Raw genomic sequence first — 19,390 nt, 5'->3', positions numbered from 1 at the left:
GAAACAGTGCCCATACTCCACAGATAGGCGCACTGACTGAACTTAGAAATGGTGTCCACACTCCACAGAGAAACGCACTGACTAAACTTAGAAATAGTGCCCATAGTCCACAGAGAAACGCACTGACCAAACTTAGAAATAGTGCCCATAGTCCAAAGTGAAACGCACTGACTAAACTTAGAAATGGTGCGCATACTCCATAGAGAAACGCACTGACTAAACTTAGAAATGGTGTCCATACTCCACAGAGAAACGCACTGACTAAACTGAGAAATAGTGTCCACACTCCACAGAGAAACGCACTGACTAAACTTAGAAATGGTGCGCATACTCCATAGAGAAACGCACTGACTAAACTTAGAAATGGTGTCCATACTCCACAGAGAAACGCACTGACTAAACTGAGAAATAGTGTCCACACTCCACAGAGAGGCGCGATGACTGAACTGAGAAACAGTGCGCATACTCCATAGAGAAACGCACTGACTAAACTTAGAAATAGTGCTGATGTCCCACTGAGAAACGCACTGACTAAACTTAGAAATGGTGTCCATACTCCACAGAGATACGCACTGACTAAACTTGGGAATAGTGCGCATACTCCATAGAGAAACGCACTGACTAAACTTAGAAATAGTGCATATCCCACAGAGAAAATAACTGACTGAACTGGGAAACAGTGCCCATACTCCACAGATAGGCGCACTGACTAAACTTAGAAATGGTGTCCACACTCCACAGAGAAACGCACTGACTAAACTTCGAAATAGTGCCCATAGTCCAAAGTGAAACGCACTAAATTTAGAAATAGTGCTCATATCCCACAGAGAAACGCACTGACTAAACTTAGAAATGGTGTCCACACTCCACAGAGAGGCGCGATGACTGAACTGAGAAACAGTGCGCATACGCCACAGAGAAACGCACTGACTAAACTTAGAAATAGTGCCCATATCCCACAGAGAAACGCACTGACTATACTTAGAAATAGTGCCCATATCCCACAGAAAAACGCACTGACTAAACTTAGAAATAGTGTGCATATCCCACAGAGAAACGCACTGACTAAACTTAGAAATAGTGCCCATATCCCACAGAGAAACGCACTGACTAAACTTAGAAATAGTGCCCATATCCCACAGAGAAACGCACTGACTAAACCTAGAAATAGTGCCCATATCCCACAGAGAAACGCACTGACTAAACTTAGAAATAGTGCGCATACTCCATAGAGAAACGCACTGACTAAACTTAGAAATGGTGTCCATACTTCACAGAGAAACGCACTGACTAAACTTAGAAACAGTGCCCATACTCCATAGAGAAACGCACTGACTAAACTTAGAAATAGTGCCCATACTCCACAGAGAAACGCACTGACTAAACTTAGAAATAGTGCTCATGTCCCACTGAGAAACGCACTGACTAAACTTAGAAATGGTGTCCATACTCCACAGAGAAACGCACTGACTAAACTTGGGAATAGTGCGCATACTCCACAGAGAAACGCACTGACTAAACTTAGAAATAGTGCGCATACTCCATGGAGAAACGCACTGACTACTAGTAAACTGAGAAACAGTGCGCATACTTCATAGAGAAACGCACTGACTAAACTTAGAAATAGTGCGCATACTCCATAGAGAAACGCACTGACTACTAGTAAACTGAGAAACAGTGCGCATACTTCATAGAGAAACGCACTGACTAAACTTAGAAATAGTGCCTATACTCCACAGAGAGGCGCGATGACTGAACTGAGAAACAGTGTGGATACTCCATAGAGAAACGCACTGACTAAACTGAGAAACAGTGCGCATACTCCATAAAGAAACGCACTGACTAAACTGAGAAACAGAGCGCATACTCCATAGAGAAACGCACTGACTGAGCTTAGAAATAGTGCTCATATGCCACAGAGAAACGCACTGACTAAACTGGGAAACAGTGCGCATACTCCATAGAAACTTAGAAATAGTGTCCATACTTCACGAAGACGCTTCGACTAAACTTAGAAATACCCCGGGTTGTGCTCGTACTCCACATAGAGACGCATTGACTGAACTAAGAAATACTTATTTCATGGAGACGCGAAGACTAAACTTAGAAATAGTTCTCGTATTCCACAGAGAGACGCATTGACTGAACTGAGAAATAATGTCCATATATCATGGAGACGCGTTGACTAAACTTAGAAATACCCCGGGTAGTGCTCGTACTCCACAGAGAGACGCATTGACTGAACTAAGAAATAATGCCCATACTTCATGGAGACGCGATGACTAAACTTAGAAATACCCGGGTAGTGCTCGTACTCCACAGCACGAAGACGCTTTGACTAAACTTAGAAATACTCCGGGTAGTGCTCGTACTCCACAGAGAGACGCAGTGACTGAACTTAGAAATACTTCATGGAGACGCGTTGACTAAAGTTAAAAGGAGTGCCCACTTTCCGCAGAAGGGCGCATTAACTAAACTGAGAAATAGTGCCCACACTTCACAGAGAGACGCGATGACTGAAATTAGAAATAATGCCACTGCTATATGAAGATTCAAACTGGAAAGTAGCGTCCACACTCTGCTAAGAGAAGCGATGACTAAACTGAGAAATAGTGCACGTGCTCGACAGATAAAACCTCGACTGAACTGAGAAACGGCGCTCATACTCTACACACATGGACCGACACATACATAGGCCCAAACCAATAACTTCATATTGCCCAAACCAATAAATTCATATAGGGCTTTTATCAACCATTCGTAGGGTTTTATTTCCGCGCCAGTAACCAGTAAAAACCCATCAAAATACAGTCTTTACTTTTGACTTTTCATCTACCATAACAATACTGTTGGGTGCCCTGAAAACGCATGTTGTTGTTGTTTATGATTGTGAATGATAATCCGAAAAATATATATGTTTTCGTCTATACTGTGTTTGGTATATACAAAAATTGTGAAATTTATAAGTATTTATAAAATGAAGGAAATGGAGTTGTTCTTTCGATAGTATATGTATATACATAGTTTATCATTTCAAGCCATATTTTACTTAGGGACCCCACGTATAATTATATTTACACCTCATATTTATACACATTGTCAACGTTGCTCCAATCAAACCTCGACCCATAACAGACATTATCATTATCGAGAATAACTTTTATTCAAGTATATTTATAATTGTTTTGACAAAAACTTCATTTAAAAACAAATCTAATTGCCCGAATAGATCTGCCATTATAGCTAACGCGTGTGTGTATGACTTAGTCATCTTGTCTGTTCAAGATGTCTTAAAATAGTATGTTTTTCGCTACATGGACGATCGATTTTACGACTTGTAACTATCACGACCACGCATTTTCCGGTCATAACGCATTTCTCGGGAAAATAGTATAACTAGTCATCACAGAAATGTTACTGTGACACGGAACTTCCTGCAATTATTCACGTGTGAAATAAAACGCCGTTCTTTGTTTTGAGTCCGTTTGTTCTTCGGTTTAATTTTCCTCTCGGCCAAGTGTTCAGTTGCAATAGATTTTCATCAAACTTGAAATATTCTGTAAATATATGGCCGGGCAAAAACGATGAATCCGAACAATAAAAAGGAAGCGATGTTCCCACCCGTATGGATGAGTCAAAAAAAAAATTGAGGCCACACCCATTTCTCTCCCCAGCTTTCCCCTCTTTTAAATAGTGGAATATTCCACAGTTACTTGCACTGTTATGCAAAACAGCTTATTATGGTGATTCCCAAGGCAATTCACTACTACGAACTCTGTTGCAAGATTGTCGTTTTGCTCGCCTAAAATCGCCGCTTTTCTGTGTGATTTCTTAAAGTTTGCAGGTAAGTGAGTTGCAAAGCTATCCCAAGATTATCATGGCGTAATTTTTTAGCTTGGATCCTAGGCTCTGCTGAAAATATCATCGGTTTACATATATGTTGTCTGCAATCGCAGATCCTGTCAGCGACAGTGTTGAAAAACGCAGTGAAAGATGCCATGGGCGGGTCGCACTGGGATACACAACTTGTAAGCTAGTGTAGGGAAAGAGGAACAGTGCAGTGCTTCATTAAATACCACGTTCATCTGCACACTGTTCGAGATTAGTGTTTCTACAGGATTAGTATTATTCGTAACTTAGACCAGTGTATGGCCCTGGAAACGTGGATCTTTCGCGACTCGACACTGCGCGAAGGCAGCACTACGGTCGTATAAATTCATTTCACGATTTTGCCAACGTATTAATCCGGTCACACATTCACGCTAAAATCCCTTTACGATTGTTTCATCGCGGAATGCGCAAAGAAACTGTCTTTAATTTCTATTTTTACCTACATTGGTAGATCTTCTTCGAGTAACGGTAAGCTGTTTCACACCAGTTTCTAATCTGTCCAAAGCGAGCGAGCTTGTTTGACCCCAACATTTACATCTCAAAGACTTCTCATCCTCGCGAAGTATTGCAGTTTAACGCATAAACAGTTTGAAGTCGCCGTGAACTGTTGATGCGCAATCATGGAACGACTTGATATCGCGTTAGGTGAAACTGACCTTTGATCGAAGCAGCTAATTTATTTACGGTATTGTCCATAGTATTATCTATCCTTAATACGATAGCAATATTTTCATAAACATATTTGTTAATTTAATTTTGAAGGAAATTTAAAATACATGTACAGATTGTACTATTGTTCTCGTAATAAAAATATATTTTAAAATAATTCGTCATAATTTTAAATACTAGTGGTCTATGGTATTTCTTTATTTGCGATGTTTATATTATTACTATTATTATCACTGTTTAATTTTTTCCCCAGATATAAGCTGAGGTCGAACATATAATTGATCACCAGAATATGCCAGTAGTTATTAAATGTCTTTGTTAACATGGTTGGGGTGGAATTGTATTTATAATTTTTTTAACAAATTGAAGACATTATTTTGTAAAAAAAAGTGTCTATAAATAAAAAAAATCCTCCCACATTAAAAATTATATTTCCTTGTTTCGATACCCAAGGTTGTTACAGTTCTTCCATTTGAAATGGTTAATGATGAAGTATGAGATGGAATTACAGTTGACTGTTGTCATAGAAACAGACATGGGTTTTACATTTTGCTACTAATCTGTATCTGTACTAATATGTCAAATTTAAATTTGTATATTTGCTATACATGCATTTGCAAACTTGGACCAATAAATGGAACCATCATGATACTGCATAGTTTGAGTGTTAATTGTTACATCTCCACCAGTGCAATTAAGTTGGATTTCCAGATTGAAAATATTTCTGTAATTTCAAGTGTTTTAAGCATTCGCAGTTGAGGGCATGTAGATGTCATTTCTATTTCTCTGTACTGGCTGTGTCTGAAGGAGGGCAGGGTATGTGACCTCAATCAGAAGTTCTGGAATTCCTTTGTAATAAACTGTTATGAGAAACGCATCCTGAAATCCATTGGTCTATATTAAGTTTTCAAGTATTCAACTTGCCAGGGTTATTGAAGACAGATTTTAAATGATACCGCCATCATGTTTTTTTCCCATTTGTATCTGTTTTCTCCTTTTCATTCATTTATATGAGAAGATTTCTGCGGATCATATGGTGACTGTTTTTTACGAGCTACATTGTCAGTACTTGTAATCGAAGGGCCGCAGTCATCGTGCAGCGTCCTGTTTGATATCATAGCGACGTATACAACGCATGTAAAATACAATGTTTATTTACTTGAAATCTAATACACGCTGTACGATGATCACCGCCCTTTAAAACATAGAGAAGGACAGAGAAGAGGATTTTTCATTAAATTAATATGGACAGTATATTTTACTGAATGCTGAAATTTTGAAAATAATGCTAAATTCAACAAACATTTATCGAAATAACATTCTTCTGTATTCTCATGTAGTTTATTAACATTCGATACTACCTGCATACTATGTCGTACATCTCTATCTACGGTACGGTACGGTACCTTACATTCACATGGTTTACACAAACCAAGTAATCATATTTGTTCAATGCAATGTAATCTAACAATAGGGATCATTTATCACGTCTGGCTGGTGGTTGATTTCAGTATTTAGTGATTTTCTCCAATGTGACAAGTGGCTCACCGTGGGGGATTATGTACATTCTACGCTCTATACGCACAAGTTACTGTTCACCGTGCAACAGAATTAGCATTCAATAAAATAATGTGGTGTCTTGACAATTTTCGTTTTTTGGTCAATTAATAACGTTATATTACCTGTCAGTATGATCATAAATATTTTATTAATGCTGCATATAGTTATTATTATTAATTATTAATTTCATCTTGGTTACTAACCTTAATGACCCGTTACAATAGATTGTAGTAAAACACTGGAAAATTAAGGAAACAATTTTTAGTGGCATGAGTCAGAGTATGATTTTATCAGTAATAACAATTAAAAATTCATTACAACAAATAATTGCTGAACTAACCCCGCTTATTTGCATAATTATGAAATGTATCAATTATGTCTAAAGTACAGGACTGAAGTAATATTCCGGTTGAGCCAATGAATGAGTAGAAGTTGTTAATTTGTGGGGTTTTTTTAGTGGAAGGGGAAATTTACGCAGAACTTAAATTTAAAATTCATGCATCTTATCCAATTGTTAATAATTCTTTTGTGTAATAAAATTACGTAATATTTAAAAAAATACACACAATGACACAAATTTAACACAGCCTTTCTAGTAATCCATGTACATACTTTTCTCTTGTCAAGTATTCCACACATCTCACACTCATTGTCCTATTTCATGGTTGACAGCTTCCCCCCAGGGCCAAGGACAAAATGAATTTAAGGACGCCTTATAAATTCATTTAAATTTCTAAACAAGAATGCCTTGTATAATGCACTGATCTAAGTACTAAGCCATGTTGTGTAAAGTACATTTTTTCCATCTTTTTTTTTTCAAAAGCCAATAATATTCAAAACAGACTTTGCAGTAATGGTATTATTTTAGTTGTACTATCACAATGTAAATATGAATGTGAAATCAGATCTACCGACATGCAATGTAATTTAGACACTCTATTCTTCCTGGTTTCTTAACTTCCGGATGAAGATAAACAAAAAGAATCCTGACAGTGAAAGGATGGCATGTTTTAATGTAGCAAAGAAATATGATAGACATTTCGTAAGCAATCATTTCTACTGAATAAATTTGATTACCTGTAACAGTGTGAATCAGCATGTAGGACATTCAGTGACGTATGTTTGTGTGTCTGTTAGTATGTTATGACTTCAAGGGGAAAATAGGTAGAGACTTCAAACTTGGCAAACTTGGAACTTGAAAAATGTTCTACATGTCCACACAGCACACCACTGCAACCTTTTGAGGACAAAAGGTCAAGATCACAGATACTAAAATATATCTCTATAGGAAAAATAGCCAGTGCCTTCAAAATGGCACAATTGTTCCCCATGCAATTCACAAAACTCTGCAACATTTGAGGTAAAAGTCAAGGTCACAGTATGAGTTTATGTATATTTAATATATAACTACAGGAAAAAAGTAGCCAAAACATGGCGTCTTCAAGATCACAGTATGTATTTTTGTGTGTTCAGTATTGAGCTACAAGGGGGAATAGCTGGGAATGTTAAAGCGTGTTCGAATTTCATGTAAATAAACAATGTATTTTACACACGTTGTATACGTCGCTATGAGTCCCATATCGAACAGGAAGCGGCATGACGACTGCCGCCCTTTAAACTTAGAATACATGTGACTGACAGGACATGACAATTTTTAGAAACATAATGTCAAAGATGAGGGTCACAATATGTACAAAAAATGTATTTATTATGTATTTTTTCTTATTCTACAATATGACCAATAGTGGCAAATATCCAATACATTCACAATTGGCACATAATCCTGATGTGATTCACAAGACCGTGCTACATTTTTGGGTCATGGTCAAGATTAAAGTAGGCATGGAACTTGGCACACTTGTTCCGTATGCGACTCAAAAAACCTGGGTATATTTTAGGGACAAATGTCAATTTCACTGTATGTGTTTGTTTAGTATGCGTCACGAAAGTGAAATGACTAGAATTCAATATTGGCACACCAGTTTCCTGATCGACTCTATGACCTGATTACAATTTTGGATCAAAGGTTAAGGGTGTAATGTAAGTTTATGAATTTCTGTGGGTGTTGATATGAATATTGAAGAAATCTAGTGCAGGTTGACATTTCCTCTAAGTGCTGTCTAGTTTAATTTTGAATCAATTCATATTTGTCGTCATGTCTACAGCTTTTTAAAAAAAAAAAAAAGTTCAGGTACCATGCTATAAGGAAAGCTCATTATTGACTAATTTAATCAGCATCACGCTAGTTACTAATCAATCTAATTAAAATCCAATGTAAATATAGACTCCAGTTTATTTTTTTTATCATATCTTGGTTGTCTTAACTACTAAGATTACCATGATAGGATATATATGAAAAACTAAATAATGGCAAGTAAAACCAAACAAAAATATTCATAAATAAACAAAGAATTACTTCGATACCAGAGACAGATTCATTGCAGTATTCAGGCTTTATAAATTATGGTGAATTTGATTAGTTAGTCTACCGTTTGATTGATTATGTGTTTGTCGAATAGACTGGCTTTCTTGATCTTCATTCTCATCATTCTTGTTTTGCTGCTCCTCTGCTCTGCTCTGTCTCTGCTCCAAGCTTGACTTTTATTTGTCTGGCAGTGTCTGCTGGAGTGGTGTGTTGAATATTTTCACAATGATGTGTCCGAGCCCTAGTGACCTTATTCCATTGATAATTCAATTTTACCAAGTAGGGTATGTATGTCATCTAACTCACTTTGAAAATGGGAGTGCCTCTTTTACTACTGAAGTATTAATTGATTTCCTGTTAATGATTGAAATTATGTAAAATTATGTGTCTTTTGGAAATAATTATTATTGACATACCATTGTTACGTAACACCTTATTTTGAGATGTAATAAATAAATAAACTGATTAATGTTTTTTACACAAATCTAGGGAGTCTTATGAGCAAGTTCATTGATGTTAATTCTTCATAGCCTAAAGATGCAAATGGTATTTAAGAAAATGTGTATTGATGGTACAGGTAAAAATAAAATTGTTACCATGGTAACCATTTAAACTTTTTGTGCTCAAAGACTGAAACTCCCCAGGAAGAATCAGCAGCACTTCTTCTTTCTTTAAAAACATTAACCCATTTGTACTACAAGTGTATTAACCTAAATAGAAATTTTGCAAATAATATACGCTGTTTAGTTTACGTTTTAATGATTTGTTGCAGGGCTTGTTTGATGAAATTGATTATAAGTTATTTATTTTGTTACTGGTTTGTTGCCATGACAACAGGCAGCTTAAAGAAATCTATAATTTTGACTGGTGTACTAAAAGAAATGACGATGTATGTAGTGCATAAATACATACATCAGACAATGACTAAGCATTGGGGTGGGGTGGGGTGGGGTGGAGTGGGGTGGTACTATTTCTTAGCCATTTTATAGTGACTATCGGTATACATAAAAATGTTCATAATCCCTTGTCCCTTTGCTATTTTAAAGCGAGAGGGTTGTGACCTGCGCACACGCGCGAATTGAGTCCTAAGCGATGATAACAGTACACGCTAAAAATGCAAAGGTTCATGGGTAGACGCTTGTTTGTAAACAATGGCACGCTATGGCCATCTGACGCACGCGCAGGTAACGACTCCCCACTTTAATCCTCCTTCAAGATTAATTGCCATTAGAAAGTGAAAAAGAATCGTGAAGGCACTTAGTGACTCAGGTAGCCAAGGCTTAATTAAATGTATCACTGTGCATAGAGACACTGCATAAACCTGTATTCAGTAAAAAAGATAATTATAGACAGTTTTATTTTTAATTAAGCCTTGGTAGGTATAAACACGAAGCAATCACTTGGAACCCATTCATGTGGCAGGTATGGTTGATATATCTTGGATATTGTTGAGTGGGTCATCCCAAATCCACAAAGGTTACTGTTCTCCATTCATTGTTCGTTCCTTGTCCACTGAACCACGGCAACCACAAATACATTTATTTCTTAACACCCTCGGTTTTAAGTGTCAGGTATGTGTATACATGTGTATATAAGGTCACATTGGATAAATTGAACTGTTTTACTTATCAAGATTGTTGATTTTTTCACTTGACAAATGTTATTCCAAAATTTCACTGCTTAATAGTCACCTATCGAGATTGGTGATCTCGGTGAACTTCTACTAGAGTTTATGCACCGCTAAAGATGGGTTGGGGTGTGTCCCATGCCAGATAATACAGCGTACCATAACTGCAATGACTTTCTAGTAAAGACTTTAAAAGAGCTGTTTCATTTAATTACCATACGCATTATAGTAAGACCTTAACAGTGCGCGAATGATGGTCGAAGAGTCGGTGAATACAGCTAAAGTAAAAAAAAAAAAACAGCACAAACTCAACTATGAGGCAATCCTGAACAACAAAATTTATATATGTTGCAAATGAGAGTAGCCCAAAGTACAGTTTACTAATCGTTGTCACTGGTTGTGGTTGCCAGGCAGTGAAAATGTCTGGATGTTCACACCCGAGAATACCAAAATGATTCAACAGTGAAAAAAAATGTAGAATGTAGAATGCTTGTACAGCCAGCCATTAAGAAATTGGGATTTAAGTGAAAGAATCAGTTCATATGCTGGATAATGTAATTGTGTCATTTGATGATGTCCCATAATCGGTGTTTCCAAGACTAGTTTTAGCAATATCTCTTTACTACCGGTAGCATGCCAGATAGGATGTCTAATTTGCATATAATTAGCATGTGATTTTTTTAACTGTGAACAATTTAAGAATCTGTGCAATTTTAGGTAATTTTGGACCAAATTGACATGGTTTTCCATTGGCTACATGACTTGATCAAATTTTTTTTGAATCTGTAAAAAATTGTTTTATTGTATAAAAAGTGACAAAATCTTATTTCTGGCTTGTCAGTACCATATTTGTTCTTTCAATAGTGCAAGACAGGGGTGTGTCTACTTTTAAAGATGCACTACTAAAGAGTATGGTATGATAGTATCAAACATCGTCACCTGAGTGCATTCCATTCATGACCCCCAGGACAATTGGGCTAATACACCTACTGGTATTTATAACAATGGCATTGCCTGTTTGTTTTGAAATTTTGTAAAGTGCGTTTACCTGCCAAGCTTTTACAGTGATGTGACAGCTATATCGGTGATAAGTTGTTTGTAGTGAGAAACAACAACGTTTCTGTAGGTTGCATACACATGAGATCATACAAGTGTACTTGTCACAGATCTTGTGGATTTAATAGAGCAGTGTGTGGAAAGTACTTCACAAGGAATTAACTTTCTGAATATTTTTTACTAGTTCAGGACTAAAATACTACTTTCATGTTACGAGATCTCGACATGTGATGACATTTTTAGTCTTTCATGTTTAGGGAGTTGATACAGCAGTTGCGTTTATGTTAGTCGGGACCCACATCTATCGGGACTGAGATTAAGTTTTTTTCGGCACGTGCCGACTCAGTCCCGACCATTCACACACGTTTATCAGGACTGAGTCGTGAACGCCACTAAAGAAATTAAACTTTTTTATGGGTCTGAAACAAATGGAATGGTCCTAATTAACATGGAATCCTAACCGTCATGTTGCTTTAGTTTTTACTGAACTCAATTACTGTTGCATACACGTGTACATGTTTAACCTTTTGAGCACTCAGTTCAATTTTTCTGTTTATTACATCATACATGTATAAGAAAACATGTCAAATTGTGCTTGAACTATTTGTGAAATGACATCATGTTGATAACAAATCTGCAATCAGTGCTCAGAACGAAACATGAAGATCTCCGCTTGTGTATCATAACATTTGTAAATATGATGTAATCTTTGATTGACATAACAATGGAAAAATTCCATGTTTTCATAGAGTAGGAATTTTCATATTGTCTTCCTAGCAAGGGTTCACAAGAGACTGTAGACATACAGTCCAGTGACCAATTGGCTCAATAAAATAATTTGTGCAGTATTCAAATTTGAAATGCCGCGTATGCTGAAGACAATTTTAATTTTGTGCCAGGGAAATACACAAAGTAGAAACATTTTATTGGGACTCTTCAGCCTATGGAATTTATAAATGTAAGAGCTAAGCCGGTTGAGGAACCAGTGAAAACAGTTAAAGTTGAGAAAACGGCACAAACTCAACTTTGAAGTATTATTAAATCCTGAACAACCGAATTGATATATGTTGCACATGAAGGGGTACGGTAATCTCGTGACACTGTTCAGGGAAGTCTCAACAACTATCCCGGAGTACAGTATTCGATCGTTTCAGGGAAGTCTCAGCAACTATCCCGGAGTACAGTATTCGATCGTTTCAGGGAAGTCTCAACAACTATCCTGGAGTACAGTATTCGATCGTTTCAGGGAAGTCTCAACAACTATCCTGGAGTACAGTATTCGATCGTTTCAGGGAAGTCTCAGCAACTATCCCGGAGTACAGTATTCGATCGTTTCAGGGAAGTCTTAGCAACTATCCCGGAGTACAGTATTCGATCGTTTCAGGGAAGTCTCAGCAACTATCCCGGAGTACAGTATTCGATCGTTTCAGGGAAGTCTCAACAATTATCCCGGAGTACAGTATTCGATCGTTGTTTTCACCAGTTGTGATTACCAGGCGGTAAAAAGCATCGTTACCTGAAAGTTTTTGGCTTTTGTTTTCACTGATGATAGTTGCCAGGCGGTGAAAATGCCTTAATGTCTGGCAATAACAATTTCTGGCGGTTTTACGTTATTTTACAATGATACAAATCTAGCATACATTCATGCATACCTTTTCATACATCTCTTTTTAGCTCCGCTGTCGACTTTGTCGAGCGGAGCTTATCATATGAGTGATTGTCCGTCGTCGTCCGTCGTCGTCGTCCATCGTCGTCGTCCGTCGTCCGTCGTCCGTGTCAATGTTTTACTTTTTCGACTTCTTCTTGAAAACTACAAGCCTAAATGCTTTGATACTTGGTGTATATGTACCTTGGGTAGACCTCTCTTAGGTTTGTTCATTTCATGTTGATATCTTTAATTCTCTAATTTTGGTGAATATTTTTGTCATTTTTGGTAAAAACTGATATTTTCGACTTCTTGTTAAAAACCGCAAGTGCAATTGCTTTGATATTACATATATAGGTACTACATGTGGACCTCTCTCAGATTTGTTCATTTCGTGATGATATCTTCAATTCTCTAATTTTGGTGAATATTTTTGTCATTTTTGGTAAAAACTGATATTTTCGACTTCTTGTTAAAAACCGCAAGTGCAATTGCTTTGATATTACATATATAGGTACTACATGTGGACCTCTCTCAGATTTGTTCATTTTGTAATGATATCTTTAATTCTCTAATTTTGGTGAATATTTTTGTCATTTTTGGTAAAAACTGATATTTTCGACTTCTTGTTAAAAACCACAAGTGCAATTGCTTTGATATTACATATATAGGTACTACATGTGGACCTCTCTCAGATTTGTTCATTTTGTAATGATATCTTTAATTCTCTAATTTTGGTGAATATTTTTGTCATTTTTGGTAAAAACTGATATTTTCGACTTCTTGTAAAAAACCGCAAGTGCAAATGCTTTGATATTACATATATAGGTACTACATGTAGACCTCTCTCAGATTTGTTCATTTTGTAATGATATCTTTAATTCTCTATTTTTGGTGAATATTTTTGTCATTTTTGGGTGAAAAGTGATATTTTCGACTTCTTGTTAAAAACCGCAAGTCCAATTGCTTTGATACTACATATATAGGTACTACATGTGGACCTCTCTCAGATTTGTTTATTTCGTGATGATATCTTCAATTCTCTAATTTTGGTGAATATTTTTGTCATTTTTGGTAAAAAGTGATATTTTTGACTTCTTGTTAAAAACCGCAAGTCCGATTGCTTTGATATTACATATATAGGTACTACATGTGGACCTCTCTCAGATTTGTTCGTTTTGTGATGATGTCTTCAATTCTCTAATTAATTTATTTTGGTGAATATTTTTGTAATTTTTGGTAAAAAGTGATATTTTCGACTTCTTGTTAAAAACTGTAAGTCCGATTGCTTTGATACTATTCATATTGTTCATTTTCTAATGATGTCTTCAGTTCTTTAATTGAAATGTGCATTGCTAACAGCGGAGCTATCTCAGCCGATAGGCTGCTTGTTCATAATAGTGTTAATAATGTTGCCTTTTCACCGTGCACAATCAGGCTCTGCAATTATTTTGCGTACCGGTAATTTCAAATGCATTAATGCAGTCGGCAGTGGTTGAATTATAGGCTGTGGCTCCACGGTTGCGGTTATCTGAGTTTTTTTTATAATAAAAATGATTAAAATGAAGTGATCTTGAAATGATGGTGTGGATGTGATTTTGCACCAAATTCCATTTTTTACTTACTTTCGGCATATAAAAAAAATAGAACCTTCATCCTAAAATTTCCATGATATGATCGCTTGAGGATATTCATGATTTTATGCCACCCGTAAAGACATAATTTAGCGAAAGTCACCGACACTTGATTTCAAAGAAATTTTCACTGCTACAAAATATTACGATTTCTCCTGATTTAAGTCGTTCATGAAATTAAAGCATTTGCATTTTACAGTATTTCTCAAAAGTCGCTGACATATTCATATTACCAAAATTTCACAGTTTTTCCATTTTTTTGATTCACGAATTACCGTAATTGAAGTGATTCACTGTGTTGCACTCACCCTCTACATTAGATTGTAAAAAAACATACCGGTATCTGTAATCTGTAATTCCCTCTAAAAGCAGAAGTTATAAAGAGTTGTAAGTATTGTTGAACATGCTTTTGAAATTTTGTGCAAGTCGTTTACTTGCATTGTATTCGTCACATGGGAACACAAGATGTCGTGATGACCTCAGCCCTTTAATGTTAAGTCATCATTTTTATAAAATATACTTCACTTTTCAATCATTAAAAAAAAAATATTGAAACGGATACTTCCGAGGTTCACCATTATCTGTAAGTGCTGCCAAAACGACATCATCAAGCAAAGGTCTATTACGTATGAAAGGGAATTCGTGACTATCAAAGAGAAGACGTAATGCATAATCAGTAGCGATTATTTATTCACAATTATAGGTGGTTTCCAAGTGACGTCATTCCGGTATTGAAGGGGCTGTCAATAGAAGACGAATTCAAGGAGCTTATAGTTTAGATCGAACTTTAAAGATCATTGACCTCTAGTCGCGCATATAATTACCTAATTAGTAACATAGGTGATGAAGATCAATTACCTTTCCTCGTTGGCATATATTACTTGATTGTAATTTGTCTTTTTCTATAACAATTACAGTTATCAGAGACGAGGGAGTCCATGTGATAAGAGTGTGTAAATGAGTATATTGGAACATTTGTCTTGATTATGGTGAAGGTTCACCCATAATGCATCTTGATATTACCATATTGTTGCTGTATTTTTTCACTTTCGTGCTGTTGGATTCCTGTGGAAATAGCATGTCTTTCTGATTTCTTGTACTCCTGTTTGTAACTGCCTGGTTCCTGGGATACTCATAATGTTGCAGTATTACTTCACAGGTGGTGATATTATTCCACAGGGAGTGATATTACTCCACAGGGTGTGATATTATATCTCAGGGGGTAATATTATATCGCAGGGGGTGATATTATATTGCAGGGGCTGATATTATATCGCAGGGGGTGATATTATATCGCAGGGGTGATGTTACTCCACAGGGGGTGATATCACCTTAGAGGGGGTGATATTACACCACAGGGGTGATATTATACCACAGGGGTGATATTATACCACATGGGGTAATATTATACCACAGGGGTGATATTACCTCTAAGCGAATGATATTACACCACAGGAGCTGATATTATACTACATGCAGACCTTCCTCAGATTTGTTCATTTCGTGATAATATCTTCAATTCTCTAATTTTGGTGAATATTTTTGTCATTTTTGGTAAAAAGTGATATTTTCGACTTCTTGTTAAAAACCGCAAGTGCAATTGCTTTGATATTACATATATAGGTACTACATGTGGACCTCTCTCAGATTTGTTCATTTTGTAATGATATCTTTAATTCTCTAATTTTGGTGAATATTTTTGTCATTTTTGGTAAGAAGTGATATTTTTGACTTCTTGTTAAAAACCGCAAGTCCAATTGCCTTGATACTACATATATAGGTACTACATGTGGACCTCTCTCAAATTTGTTCATTTCGTGATGATATCTTCAATTCTCTAATTTTGGTGAATATTTTTGTCATTTTTGGTAGGATGTGATATTTTCGACTTCTTGTTAAAAACCGCAAGTCCGATTGCTTTGATATTACATATATAGGTACTACATGTGGACCTCTCTCAGATTTGTTCATTTCGTGATGATATCTTCAATTCTCTAATTTTGGTGAATATTTTTGTCATTTTTGGTAGGAAGTGATATTTTCAACTTCTTGTTAAAAATCAAAAGTTCAATTGCTTTGATATTACATATATAGATACTACATGCAGACCTTCCTCAGATTTGTTCATTTCGTGATAATATCTTCAATTCTCTAATTTTGGTGAATATTTTTGTCATTTTTGGTAGAAAGTGATATTTTCGACTTTTTGTTAAAAACTGTAAGTCCGATTGCTTTGATACTATACATATTGTTCATTTTCTAATGTCTTCAGTTTTTTAATTGAAATGTGCATTGCTAACAGCGGAGCTATCTCAGCCGACAGGCTGCTTGTAAAAGTTACAAAAAGAAGTCTTTGTCAATCAAATGCTGAAGGAATTTTCTACAGTATATTTTATTTTTGTTGCAGGATTATTAATTGAGACATCAAAGTGATTCAGGGAAGCGATTGAAGCACTGCATAGGTAAGAGTTTGGAGTTGATTTATCTCTCTTTTTTTGTATCCATCTGTCATTAATGTCATGTGACCTCTCTTAGCACATGTACTTAGTCTATGAAAAATGTGGATTTCATTGAGTTGAAATACATTTATTTCCTATATATTTTATTGGTAACTTTATCTGCCATTTCCTTCTTGAACATGAACACCCCTTCCGCCAGTGTATGTATCGTAAAATCTGTATTAGAAGCCGCATCTCTAATAGAAGTCACACCCATTCTTTTTAAACATTTGAGAACCACAAATTTATTGTTTCTCATATGTGTAGATGCTCTATTAGAAGTCGCATCCCCTCTGTTGCATTGTACCATTTTAATAGAAGCCACAGCTTCTAATAGATTTTACAGTAACAATTAACTTTTAGGTTTTAATTTTTGCCATAGAGGGCATACTTTGCTTGAGTGTTTAAAATAGAAAGGATTGATCACTGATTTTTAAGCTGCTTTTGATCATTTGCCTGATAATAAGACACTTCTAATGTCTTGCATCTGTAGAATGGACACATTTGATTGTGATAAACTACAAATTTTATTCCATAACTGTGTAACTGATTAGAAAATAACTGGCGGCACGGCACTTTCTCACGATACTAATTTATTCATGATTCTTATTTTCCTCTCAAAATGATGATTCAATTTTTTCTTTAAAACTTGTGACCTTTTAAATGACACAATCATTTATATTTGTAACAGATTAAAAGTTCAGAAAAAATTATACTTACTGCAAACAGTTAAATATTCACTTCTACAAATATTTGAGATTTGATAATTTAAAAAAGACATTCACAAAAAAGTCACTATGACACCTTATTAAGGACCACAGTGAAATGACTTTTCCCCAGACTCACAAAATTCAAGAAAATTTGTCTCTCTCTCAAAAAAAGAAGTTCTATTTTCTGTTCAATTTTGTGAACAGCAAGAAAGATATTTCATCTTTTTTGTGGAAATTGTTGAACAAGCCAGAGTAAGAATTTGTGTCAGTCTTTGTATCAACTCTTGGTACTTAAAAGTAGGCTTATACGATAGATACTGTAAATCTCCTGATAAATTGTGTGAATTCAAAGCAGTGAAAATTAAAAGATTTACAATGGTGTCAATGATGTTCTAATTTTATGCAAAAAGTTTGAGTATGCATATAAGGCTGAATTCTTGGTGTTGATTTTGATAGATAATGAAATTCATTGAACCACCCTAATCACGCCTGGTCCCCTCTATATGAACTTGCACTTCCCAAACAAATACATTGTTGATGGACGCATTAAACCTTGTAAGTACCCTGGACTTGAATGAATGAACGAATGAATGCTTTTCTTCTCACATTCCAATTTATACCTTTTCAGAAAAACTACTGAAGTAAACACATCTGGCAAATAGAAATAGGAAAGGAATATATATTAGATCAGGCAAACCCAGCCATTCCTTTTCAAAAGAAACACGTACTCCTTCATGAATAATTCATTTTTATTTTTTAAATCAGAATTATGAGTTTCCAATTTAAAAAAAAAAAGAACTTTGGTAAAATTTAAGTGGAAGATAGAACAGAGCATAGTCTGTATGTGTCAGTGAATTTAAATATCTAATTTAAATATCTAATTTCACTGCAAACCTCTTGTGTGCATTAATACATGTGAATGCATTCAGATATACACAGCACTGCTGTAAAAAAAAATTCACAGACCATATGGAAGTACTCCACAGCTCAGAGGAATCTTGTCAGGGTTGGAGGTCAATGCATTGACAAAGTGAAATGACACTGAATTGCTGGATAGGTTAAATGAAAAATAGTGCTGGAATAGAAGCTTGCAGATTCGATCATTTTGAGAAAAAAAAACAAAAAACGTGTGTTTGTCGTACCTTGATGAGAACATATGTAATGTACGTGGGTGACATTGGATGAATCTCCATGCCTCACAGCGACCAAGCCAAGGACGTTGATGATGAGAAAACGTTCGCTTTACTCAAGAAAAAAAAAAATGATGAGAAAATTACTCATAATTTGGGCAGAAGTAATTGGAAGATTTAAAACGTGATTCCTTTGGGGCACATCAATTATCGGACTACAATGGCTATGTTAGTTATGAATTTGTCTCTAGCTGTAATTTATGATGCAAACCGTTTACTGAATATCACTGACATATAGGATTATGACCATGACACCTATAAAGCTCTTATCCTAAATTTATCACAAAATCCTGCATCTAATATTTTCTTTAATTTTTTTTTTTTTTTGCATAATGTGCCGGGAATTTTTAAATTCATAATTGCACTAAAATATGGCTAAGCTTAGTATTATGATGCTCATGTCATTCTGTATAGGAAAGAAAGTTTTCACTTCAGAAATAACAAACATCAATTTTTAATAACAGAAAGCTAGAGTTGTCGTTGAG

At 35.6% G+C, this 19,390-nt stretch overlaps 1 protein-coding gene across 1 annotated transcript in view; it reads left to right on the top strand.

The window, feature by feature from the left end:
- Positions 1-3,755: 3,755 nt before the first annotated feature.
- The window catches only part of LOC102801730 (CD151 antigen-like), a 48,103-nt gene continuing 32,468 nt past the window's right edge, over positions 3,756-19,390 (top strand). Inside the window, exons 1-2 of the mRNA XM_085499773.1 lie at positions 3,756-3,844; positions 16,915-16,969. The gene's annotated coding sequence lies outside the window, so the exon portion shown is untranslated. The remainder of the gene's footprint in view (positions 3,845-16,914; positions 16,970-19,390) is intronic.

Source organism: Saccoglossus kowalevskii, chromosome 1 (genome assembly GCF_978046115.1).
Source record: "Saccoglossus kowalevskii chromosome 1, keSacKowa6.1, whole genome shotgun sequence".
Classification (NCBI taxonomy): Eukaryota; Metazoa; Hemichordata; class Enteropneusta; family Harrimaniidae; genus Saccoglossus; species Saccoglossus kowalevskii.
This window is presented reverse-complemented; position numbering and strand designations above follow the sequence as displayed.